Here is a 12,502-nt window from a genome sequence, read left to right as displayed (position 1 = left end):
CAAAAGTCTTCCTGAAGGCTGCACACAGGCAATGTAACAGCTAAACCAGCTCTACATTTCTGTACTGTCAGTTTCACTTAACTAAATGTGCAAAGCACTGCAGTCTTATTTGCACACAGATTTGACTTAAGTAATTGGAATTACTTGCTAATAAGACTCCTGGGTAGCTGGTAGTTATGTCACTCTAATGGTTAAAAACAACACAGAATCTTGCAGCACCTTGAAGACTTACATTTGATTAAGTGCAAGATCGTAAAGACTGGCCAAAATGCCACTCTTGGGGCATTGAAATTATGATAACCAAGTATCCTTAGTTCATCTTTTATCTAGTGCAAAGTAATAGATATTCATATCAGGGGTGAAATCCAGCAGATTCTGACAGGTTCTGGAGAACTGGTAGCAGAAATTTTGAGTAGTTCAGAGAACCGGCAAATACCACCTCTGGCTGGCCCCAGAGTGGAGTGGAATGGGGATTTTGCAATATCCTTCCCCCAGGAGCGGGGTGGGAATGGAGATTTTGCAATATCCTTCCCCTGCCACGCCCACCAAGCCACGCCCACCAAGCCACACCATGCCCACCAAGCCACACCTACAGAACCGGTAGTAAAAAAAATTGGATTTTACCACTGATTCATATATCTATAAACTGTTAATCTTTAAACAAGATAGTGAGGATTCAAGAAGCTATTATACTTGCACTCAAGGGTTTGGAGCAGTCCAGTCGGATTTGGTTGTTGTTTTTTTCCTTTCGCATGACAGACTGCAAAAAAATCTCAATAAGTGTTTTTCAAACACTGCCCCCATTATCAGAAGTCATTTGCCAATTTGAACACAGGTTTGGTGTATAACTTCACTTCTTCAGATTCTAGCTATTAAGGAACTGATGAAGAGATAATATATCCCACTTTACTGAGGCAAGTCATTACCATTTTTCATTAACTATTGTTTATTCTCACAACCAGTTATAAATGAATGTCAAGAAATAGGAAGGAAGGGAGGGAGTGAACTCAAGGGAATGAAAATAACAAGAAAATAACAAGATCCAGCCTGCTGACCTACTAGCACTAAAGCATTTATTCACATCACTATTTGGAAGTAAGTCTGGCATATACCCCAGGAAATGTCACAAACTAAACGCTGCTAAGAAAACAAGGGACAATCAAATCCTTCTGATATGTGAATCAAATGACTGGTTTATTAATACCTGAAGAAAAAAATATTTCATTTAAATCCAAGTCACAGCTTCAGAATGTAAATAGCAGAGAAAAACCTGCCCCTCGCGCATATACTTCTTTTAAGAATATCACAAAATCAACATGCCACCACATCCTTATATGTTATCCAGATATCTAGAGGGAATCAGATTGGAGGATGCTAGTCTACATGGCCAAAAGAAAAAAGAAAAGAAAGCAAAAAGGGGGGGGGACTTTATTTGCAAAAGACAGCACTACAGTTAATCCTTGAGACTAGACCCAAAAATTGTAGGAAAAATAGATTAGAGGAACTACTTGGTTTCCATGGCAACTGTGCTAGTTGAGAATACAGAGCAAAAGGTGAGATGATCTGAAGTGAACACAGTTTTTCGGTAGTAACAGTGTTGAGCTTCCATATTTAATAGTAAGACAAACAATCTTACTAAATAAACAACATTTGTTTAACAAAATTTGTTTATTAAATAAATAAAGTATTTCCACGGCGAATCTGCTGCTGAGGCATAGAGTATGAACTGACGAAAACTTGAACGTGGATTAAGAATATACTGTTTAACACACCGCTATCTCAAAAGCATATAATACACAAAGGATGTTAACCATGTGAAGAGATTCAGGGAACAGATCAGAAGGCTGTACTGAGGGGAACGGGATTTCATAAGAGAACCAGTACAGGCACCAGCAAAAACTATTTATTTATAATAAATGTTTCATAAGGTAGGGATGGAAGGAAAGAAAAGAAACATCTAGAGACTATTATAGCTTTAAAATTATTTACAGTTATATCAGGGTCCACAAATCTGATAGACACCCACCACCCATTCTAGCTCTCAGAATGTTCTCTTCCATCTCATATTATTATTATTATTATTATTATTATTATTATTATTATTATTATTATTATTATTATACTTTATTCATTAAACATGAAACTCAGTCAACTGAACATTCAAAAATGCATCATAAATACCATTGATTGGTGCTAATGCTTGATACAGGTTGCTGCAGCATCCTAGGGATCAACCAAGTACCTTCTTAAAATATATGATGTTCTGAGTCATTATTATTATTATTATTATTATTATTATTATTATTGTTGTTGTTATTGTTATTGTTATTGTTATTGTTATTGTTATTGTTATTGTTAGTTAATCTTTAGTGAGATTCACAGCCATTGAGGCTGGTTAATAGCTCAGCAGCTCGAGTCCTAACCAAGGACCTAGGAACTGTTAAGGTATCGTCGGAGGATGTAAGCTGTTCCGAGTAAGGTGGTTTTTTTGTAGAGTCAAAATGTTCAAGTCCGGCAAATTTAGAATTTCTAAATAGCGGGGTAGCCCTTTGGGTATTGCTCCAAGGGCTCCAATTACAATCGGGACAACACACGATTTCTTTTTCCACAGTCGCTCAACTTCAATTTGTAAGTCCTGGTACTTTGTGATTTTTTCTTGCTGCTTATCTTCAATTCGTGCATCACCAGGTATTGCAATGTCAATGAACCATACTTTTTTCTTTTCAACTATTGTTATGTCAGGTGTGTTGTGGACCAAGTGCCTGTCAGTCTGAATCCTAAAGTCCCACAAGATCTTGAGTTTCTCATTCTCTAAAACTTTCTCAACCTGATGTTCCCAGTGGTTTTTGCTGTACTCAAATCCAAACTTCTGGCACAATTTCCAGTGAATGATCTTAGCAACACGGTCATGGCGTTGTAGGTAGTCAGTTTGTGAAATTTTGCTGCACCCACTGATCAAGTGGTCGACTGTCTCATCTTTCTCATTGCAGAGGCGGCATTTGCTGTTGTTGTTGTTGTTGTTGTTGTTGTTGTTGTTGTTGTTGTTGTTATTATTATTATTATTATTATTATTATTATTATTATTATTATTATTATTTTCTGAGCAGCCCTTCCAAACACCACTTTAGGCTACAACAATCCACTTTTATTTTCTAAAAATGCTTCCTATGCTTTATGTGGGGTCCACCGGCATTGCTGGAAATACTGATCATGCTTGAGGCTTCTATTAAGATAATTTATTTTAAAACTCACCATTAGAGACAGGAAGCCTGGCAAGTACTAAAGGAGATGTCAGCAGGGACATTGTTGTCATCATGGATTATATAATTTTAATTCCCCAATCCAATGCCTTCAAGATGTGATGGTTTACCATTCTAATCATTCCAGCTAGCAAAACAGATCTTAGCGCAAAATGGGGGGGAAAAGTTTTTACTCTACAAATATAGAATAGGTTCCATAACAGTTAGCTCTTCACTATTTAATGAAAACTTTGGGAAATGTCAATGAAGGCTTAACTTTTTGTGTTACATAAGCAACAAATATGTTTTATCGTCTCAAGAGGGTACTCTAAAAAGACTCTTCATCTGAATTTCTCCCTGGATTGTAATTACAATCTATCTTGGCTTGTTTCCAAAGTAGAATTCATCACTTTAGAATTCTTTATTGCTCCATTTGTTGTTGCTTTTATTTCTCAATTTTGTTCACAGGACTGCCTGCCTTTGCATTTTCTTTCTCCAGTTTTGGTTCCTTTGATTCATGTTACATTTTTTGTCCTTCCATGGGAGTCAGTCTCTGTGTGTGTGTGTGTGTGCGTGCGTGCGCGTGCGTGCGTGCGTGTAATGGCATTTTACTAATGCTCAATGAAACATTATTCCCAAAGATTTTCAATATACATACATATATGTTTCATCAAAAATATATTTATGGGTTTGGGAGTTTGGCAATATATATTGTACTAATAGCACCTAGCCACTGCTGTTAAATTCTGATTAAGCAACAGGATGGACTGAACATTACACAAAACTCTTTCTATTCTAAGCCCATTTCAACAATAATTTGTCACACTTCTGATGATATTATTCATATAGAACCTGCAAATTTTCATTTTCATTAGAATTTTACTGTGGTTTTTAAAGCAAGTACATTCAGATCATTTACATATATTTTAAAAATACTGAACAAAATAAAAAAGAGGAGAATTATTTCTAGATATTGGTGTGAATTTGGCCTGGAGTGCCAACCATCATAAAAAACATTTGGTCCATTTTTCCCAACCTTTCCAATTTTGAGATGTGTGGACATAAATTTTGGCATTCTTAGGAATGGGCCATGCTGGCATGGGAACTTTGACTGCTGAAGTTCACATTTCTTAAAGTTGCCAAGTTTGGGAAACACTCTTCTTGTTTTTATTAATTAATTAATTAAATGAATTGTGCTTCTATTGGTTTTATCTCAGTGTTAATGGACTGTTATAAGATTACTTTATACTACCACTTCAACTATGACTGGTGATACTTCAAATCTGCTGCTAGTATTATAACTTAGTTTTAGGATACACGATAATGGCATAATTTTGACCATATGTAAAGGGTCCTTAGCAATAGCAATAGCACTTATATACTGCTTTACAGTGCTTTACCACCTTCTCTAAGCAGTTTACAGAGTCAGCATATTGCCCTCAACAATTTGGGTCCTCATTTCACCCACCTCGGAAGGCTGTAAGGCTGAGTCAACTTTGAGCCTGGTGAGTTTTGAACTGCCAAATTGGAGGCAGCTGACAGTCAGCAGAAGCAGCCTGCAGTACTGCACTCTAACTACTGTGCTACCGTGGCTTAGCAACAAACAATTTCTTACCTTTTTGAAGAAACTGATCGAAATTCTGTTTAGAAAATGGAACTCTGTTACCAATCAATATGAAATCTTTGCAATACTTATTTTTGTAGGTATCCATCCATTATTGCCTAAATATATTAATTAGATCAAACAATTTATTGTTAATCTGTTAAGAGAAATTGTTTTATCTTATTTAATTGAAAAGGATACCTGCATGTATTGACAAAGAAACCTGAACTCGCTCTCTTTGCCATTAGAAAAAGTACAACAGCTCATTCACAATATTGTGTCTCTTCTTTTTTTGCAATTCCCATCCAAAGCATATGTTATTCTCTTAAGATATAAGAACATGGAATAAGACCTTTCCAAAATGTTTTATTATTTTTATTTCTGTGGATTAGTTCTCCCTGTAATTGCATCCACAACAGGAGGATGAATTAACAGCCTTCTGCTGAAATATCACTTGAAGAAATATCACCTTCTAAGGAGAATAATACAATGCAAGAGGAATTGATAGTGATAAAAAGATGAAAATGAAGATGAAAATGAAGTTTGAACATTGGTTTAAGCATTGCTTATAAAAAGTGATGATGTTGTGAGCTGACAGTACAAAGCTGTCACTGGATGTACCATAGTTTACTACAAGTACAAATTAACATGAATGAGAAAGTGTCTATTTCCAACTATATGGATTTTCTAAATGAAGGATTTTCCAAAACAACAAATAAGAGAAACATTCTGCAATTTGACTCAATTCCACTCCCCTTTTTAAACTGGAGTATGGGAGTTATTATTATACCAGTTCCAGGTTTTACCACCTCATTCCATTTTGTGTTATTTGCTAGATCTCAAAATATGTTCATTTCCAAGAATTTTCCTATCATTTGAAATATTCAGTTTTAGGGAGATTTAGGAGGGCTTTAAGCTAAATCTGTTCATTTCTAAAACTATTGTCCATATAGTACAGCATGTTCATTAAAGGAGAATATTTGTAGCTCAGGGTTGAAATATTACACTCTTTGGCGTAAAGTCTTCAAAGTTACTGGTAGCACTAATGATGTTAATTAGTTTGGGTAATGAAATGACTGCAAGAAAGCAACCGAGCTCAGAGAGCACCAATTATCGCCCAAATTTAATTAAATCTCATGTTAATTAAATTTGAGTACATATAGAATATATCATAAATGTTCATAGCCTACATAATAAAAGCCTATTTTCCCCCAAAGGATTCCCTTGATCAAAGGATACTGGTTTTGTTATTATATACCATTATATTGAGAAGGAAGGAAGTGAAATAAATACTGTCTAGCACAGTTGCCATGACAGCCAGCTGAAGAACAAGAAGTTGAATAAAATCTGATTTATGTGGCAAAATAATGAATTTAGCATCTATAAGACAGAAATGGATTTTCTGTCATACCCTGTAAATCATCAGCAGGGATAGCTGATAGAACTATAGCATTAATACTTAAAGAGGGACAAATTTTCACTTTAGCAAGAAACTATAGACTAGTATCTTTACATAAAAATTATGAGTGGTTTACAATGATTTTAAATTGAAGATTGAAAATAATTTTGCAAAATTTTATTCCTGGGGACCAATGTAAGTTTTTAACTAAAAGATGGTTAAAAGATAATGTTACAAATGTGCTGGATATTTTTGGAATACTCTATTTGGAAAAACAAAATGAAAAACAGGTCACTTTGATCTTTTTAGATGCAGAGAAGGCTTTTGACAATTTGAATTGGGCTATTTTATTTAAAGTTTTGAAAGATGTGAATTTTGGAGAGAATTTTATAAAATGGGTGAAAACCATTTATACTTTACAGATAGAACAAATAATTGTTAATGGAAACTTAACCAAGGCATACAGGATACAAAACAGATCAAGAAAATGTTGACCACTCTCCCCTCTCTTGTTTATTCTGGTTCTTGAAATATTGAATAGACAAGTTGAGAGGATTTGTTGGTGTAAAAATTAAAACAGAAACATATGTTAAGAACTTCTGATTTTCGAAGACCCTTTAAAGGGAATTGAATTATTAATGAGTAAATTAAATTTTTAGCAGGTTTAATAAAATCATGATAAACACAAGTTAAATATAAGGTATTACAAGATGCAAGGAAAAAGGAAAAAGACAAAGCTGCAGTTAAAAAAAAAGAGATAACAACTAGAAATTTCCTATTTTCTTTGCAGTAAATACAAGTATGACTACAAAGTTATACCTTGCTCTATGATTACAAAAAAGTTCATTTTTCTATTATTTTTTTCTAATCATTAAAACTACAAGTCATAAGTACTTTTTTTCTGTTTCATATAAAAAGTCGATAACAGGTTTCCTTTGAACAATAAACATATTGTCTTTTCTCTAATCAAAGAAGTCAATTTAGTCATCTTAGCATGTTCCTTCCTCTTTGCCAACCGTTCCTTTACACTGTGAATGGAGTCAAATCTTTCTATAGTTGTACATATAATAATATCACTGTAGTTATCTTGTATAAAAACAAAATTCCATGATTTTTCCCCAACTGTTTGTTCATGAGTCCCAAAAGAAAAGTCTCCAGTTTTATATATATATAATTTTGTAGCTTTTTTACATTTCCACCAAACATGATAAAATGTTCCTTCTTGTTGTTCACATTTCCAACATAAATTTGAAGTCTCTATGTCTCTATATTCATTCTAGACAATTGTTCTAGTGACATAAATGAGTGATACATCATTTTACAAGAATTCTCTTTAAGAGTACCATGCAAAAGTCATTCCTGTCAACTACATACAGTATTTTCCATTGTTCCATCTGTATATTATAACCAACATTTTAGTCCAATTTACCATACATTCTTTGTTCTCCTTATATTTTAAATCTCAATAAAAGTTTATACATTTTAGTAATTACATGTTCATCATTTATATACAGCTCTATTTTATACTCAATCTTACAACACCCAAAGCTATAAATTATTTTGTCTACTTTAATTTTTTCTAATAATTTTAAATTTAAAAAAAACATTGATAAGCATTTCCATCCACCACCAGATTTTCTCTTGGTTTTATTTTACATTCTCCTTGACAAAATTCTAATATCTCACAGTAAATTAGTCATGTTTTGTTTTGTCATAGAGAGAAATGAGGGTGTGCATATATTCTGATTTTTGTGTGTGTGCAGGTTGATCTTCACATATTAAGAATATCTGAGGAGGATTTTTATTTTCATAATGTAATCACATCTTTGCACAATTTATGGTTAATTTTGCAGTTGTCTGCCTCAATTGAGTAATAGTTTGAAAAATTTTTGTAAAAAGATCAATATTCTCCAAACTATTATCCTCTGCTTTCCATGAGATTTTTGCACACAGCATCAATATTTTCTCCATTTTTAAAGATAATCTTGGTTTAACTGTAAAATAATTGATACCATAAGAATCTATTATTTCAAATATCACTCTTACTATGAAGAGACAGCATCTATCTGAAAAGTAAATAACTGTGAATATATGACATTTAAAAAAACAGAAAGAGTAGAAATACATTAAAGTTTTGTGTTGTAGCAATCAATGACCAAATACAGGACAGAAAAGGTTATATTAGAGACATATTTAAAGTAAAAGGTCATCATTCTTCATCTAAGCAATTAGTATAATTTGCATAACATGCCATTTAATGTTATAGATCTGAAATCACATTTTTTGCAATGTGTTTTCATGATTATCACATTTGTTTCTACTTGAGTGGAATTTTTAAAGACACTGTATATAGTTATTGAGAACTGTTATATACGTTTTGTTATTGTACTGAAACTTTTGAACAATTGGGAAGCAAACACAGCAGATTTAGTAACAGAATAACGGAATAACAGAGTTGCAAAGGACCTTAATGGTCTTCTAGTCCAATCCCCTGCCCAAGCAAAAGACCATATACAAATGGCTGTCCAATCTCTTCTTAAAAAATTCCAGTGATTGGAGCACCCACAATTTCTGGAAGCAAGCCATTCCGCTAATTCCATTCATTGTTCTCACTGTCAGGAAATTTCTCCTTAACTCCAGGTCAGATCTCTCTTTGTTAAGCTTCCATGCATTACTTCTGTCTTGCCCTCAGGTGCTTTGGAGAATATGCTGGCCCCCTTCTCTCTATGACAGCCTGTCAAATATTGGAAAAATCACTATCATGTCACCCATAGTGCCTCGGTGGTGCAGCAGACTAAAGTGCTGTTAAATGCTAGCACTTAGCTGCCAGCTGCCTGCAATTAGTGCAAGTTCGAATCTCACCAGGCTCAAGGTTGACTCAGCCTTCCATCCTTTCGAGGTAGGTAAATTGAGGACCCAGATTGTGGGGGCAATAAGCTGACTTTGTATAAAAAAGAACATCGCTTAGGGGGGGCCAAAAGTCCTACTAAGCAGGTATATACAAAAGTATGAAGGCTATTGCTTAATGCATTGTAAGCCGCCCTGAGTCTCTGGAGAAGGGCGGCATATAAATCGAACTTATAAATAAATTAAATAAATAAATAAATAAGACAAGCTCAGGATCCAAAAGGATCTTAACAGACTTGAACAATGGGCCCTATCCAACAACATGAAATTTAATGTGGAGAAAAGCAAGGTTTTACACCTAGCCAACTTTGTACAGAACAACACCGCTTAGGGAGGGCCGAAAGCCCCCCCCTTTTTTTTTTTAGCCTTTTTTAGCCTTTTAAATTGTCAAATGGGTTTTAGTTTGAATGTTTTAAATTTTGGGCCACAGTTATATAATTCTTTTAAAAATTTTAAATTTTGTATTGATATGTGTTTTAGTTCTGGCTGTGTACCGCCCTGAGTCCACTAGGTGAAGGGCAGGATATAAATTGAATAAAATAAATAATAATAAATATACAAAAAAGTATGCAGGCTATTGCTATAATGCATTGTAAGCCGCCCTGAGTCTACGGAGAAGGGCGGCATATAAATTCGACTAATAAATAAATAAATAGTCCTTCTCTTTGTTAGATTAGACATTTCCTGTTAGTGCAACCGTTGATCTCCAGGCCCATAATCATAATCTTCTTTGTTGCTCTTCTCTGCATTCTTTCTAGAATCTCAACATCTTGTTTATATCATGATGACCAAAGTTGGATGAGGTATTCCAAGTGTGATCTTACTAATGTAGCATAAAGTGGTACTAATACTTCATGTAATCTTACCCCTCTGTTGATGCAGCATTGGCCTTTTTGGCAGCAGCAGCACATTGTTGGTTCATACTTAAGTGATATTTTCATTTGTTAAAATCTTGATTATATAACAAAATAAATAGAACAAAATTTAATTTAATGTTCTTAAATTTATGACATAATAAACATTTTTCCATGCCCACGTATGTTTCTTACACCTCAAGAAATACAGTTTCCAAACAGGAAATTAGACTAGGTTGTTTTACCAAAACTAACCTTATATAATAAAACGTTTATTTAGAATGAACAATGGGAAATGTTCCTACAGCCAAAAAAGTATTATCTGATGGGTTTTCCAAAAATACTGCTGGTTATCATTTTGATAAACTTATAAAGTATCATCAAGTCAACAATGATAGATGTCCTTTGCAGATTTGAACCATTTTCCTGTAAGGAAAAGAAATTTGTTTCTTCTGGAAAGTCTGCCAATAGTCAGGATTCTACTTGAGTTTGATTTACTATTTGAAGCCTCAGTTTGAAGGCTATGGAATAAATTCACATTATTCTTTTTTTTCTTTCAACATATGGTCGATGGGCAAATATTGGCTTCCACCTGCAAGTCCCTGGGATGCATCCTTTGAAACCAGATCCCTGGAAATGTATAACACTGCCAGTAATTTATACATTTGACATTCCTGAATCAAAAAATATATATATAAGCATATAGCAAACCCAAAATTTTATCTTATTTCAACTCTACTTTTTCTTCTTTTTTTTACAGGAAAGAGATTAAAGGACACCTGTCAGAGGTTGCAGGAACTGACTTGATCATCAGGTGTTTATGCTTTAGGCAAAAATGCTTGGTTTGCTTACAAAAATATGATTATAACTTTAAACTTACTGTAATTAATTCTCTCCAGAGGGCAGAATAATTTATTCAGTGGTACCATTAAGCTATTGAGTCCAGATTCATATTGTGATATACACTGTTTGTATTCAAACTGTATAGAAGAAACTGTATAGCATTCATAACAATATCTTATTGTAATGATTGAAACACTTTAGAGTTATGTTCATTCAGTGCTCTAAAGTATCTGCAATGTTGGCAATTTGAACCTTGTTAGTAATTGGTCTATAAGTGCCTGGTGCTGCCCTTTGTTAGGTCTTTCATGCTCTCGTAGGTTTTACCTGATGTGAGCCAATCTTCATTTTCACCTCCGTACAATGCACTGTTTGGCAATGAGTGAGTGCAGACCAATCAACCAAAAAATCATGCAGGTCATCTTCACCTGGACTGACCAATTCTTGATCTTTTTTGCCCTTTTCTTCACCTTTTTTGCATTTACATTTATGTACATTATTACTTTTCAGCTTCCTGAAAAGTATTTTTCTTTAGGTATTTTTCTAAATATTTCTTTAGGCTGTCCCATAGTTGCACCCAGAATTGCACTGTTTCTTCTTTCTTGGGTGTTGACTGGTTCACTGCAGTCTCTCCAAGGATAGACTGATAGAAACATTTCTAATTCAAATGAAATTGGAGATTCTGCCTATAATTTGCAATTGAATGATCTTATTAGCTATAGATCTTATTTGCTGCTTTATTATTTCCAGTGCTTTTTTGGTCTTCCTTGTTTCTATATGATATTTCTTGATCTTGTTCTTCAAATATTTGAAGGGCTGACAGAAAAAAGAGGGTCAACCTATTTTCCAAAGCACCATAGGGCAAGACAAGAAACAATGGATGGAAACTAATCAAGGAGAGATCCGACCTAGAATTAAAGGAGAAATTTCCTGACAGTGAGAACAATTAACCAGTGGAATGGCTTGCCTTCAGAAGTTGTGGGTTCTCCAACACAATCTCTTTTTAAAGAGATTGGACAACCGTTTGTCTGAAATAACTAGAAGACTTCCAAGATCCTTTCCAACTCTGTTATTTTGTTAAATTGTTTTCTTTCAGATCTTCTAGCTTGCTAACATTTGATCTTGGCCTGCTGATATTATTTTCCTCCCAAATCTTTTATTTATTACTTTTCAGGTTCTATAGCTGTTGTTGGGGTTTCATTGTAATCCTTCCTGAACTGCTTAGAGTCATTGTTGTGAGATGGGCAGCTATATAAATAATTTCAATAAATGAATTAAAATCTGTTTTGTATTGGCTAATAAGAAACCAACTTGATGGCTTATTAAAATGATCACCTGTTCAGTTATTTGATGGCTGTCAAGGAATCTATTCCTTTTATCTTTCAATTAAAGACATGCACAGTTTAAATATGGTTCAAAAGTAAAGAAGAAAGACAAGCAAAACCCTTGAAATTGCCTATCAATAGTTTATTTGTACAATAAATTAGACACGATGTAGGTCTTCTATTAGTTGTTTTTCCACTATAGAACAATGCATTATATTTGCATTTTAATGACAGTAACCATTTCTAAATTAGATATAATTAGTATGCAGTATTTTTCTTTTTGTGGGTGGGACAGAAACAGCTACAAGAGTCTGAAGAAAATAGTGGCACTAACT

General features: G+C 33.9%; 1 long non-coding RNA gene across 2 annotated transcripts in view; it reads left to right on the top strand.

The window, feature by feature from the left end:
• The window catches only part of LOC148116819 (uncharacterized), a 100,943-nt gene extending 88,755 nt beyond the window's left edge, over nt 1–12,188 (top strand). For both annotated transcript variants that reach the window (XR_015731405.1, XR_015731404.1), the window contains one exon: nt 10,763–12,188. This is a non-coding gene — a long non-coding RNA (uncharacterized LOC148116819). The remainder of the gene's footprint in view (nt 1–10,762) is intronic.
• Nucleotides 12,189–12,502: the final 314 nt, after the last annotated feature.

Source organism: Pantherophis guttatus, chromosome 1 (assembly GCF_059756535.1).
Source record: "Pantherophis guttatus breed Tessera chromosome 1, ASM5975653v1, whole genome shotgun sequence".
Lineage (NCBI taxonomy): Eukaryota > Metazoa > Chordata > Lepidosauria > Squamata > Colubridae > Pantherophis > Pantherophis guttatus.
Note: the sequence above shows the minus strand (reverse complement) of the source record. Positions and strands in the feature narration are given on the sequence as shown.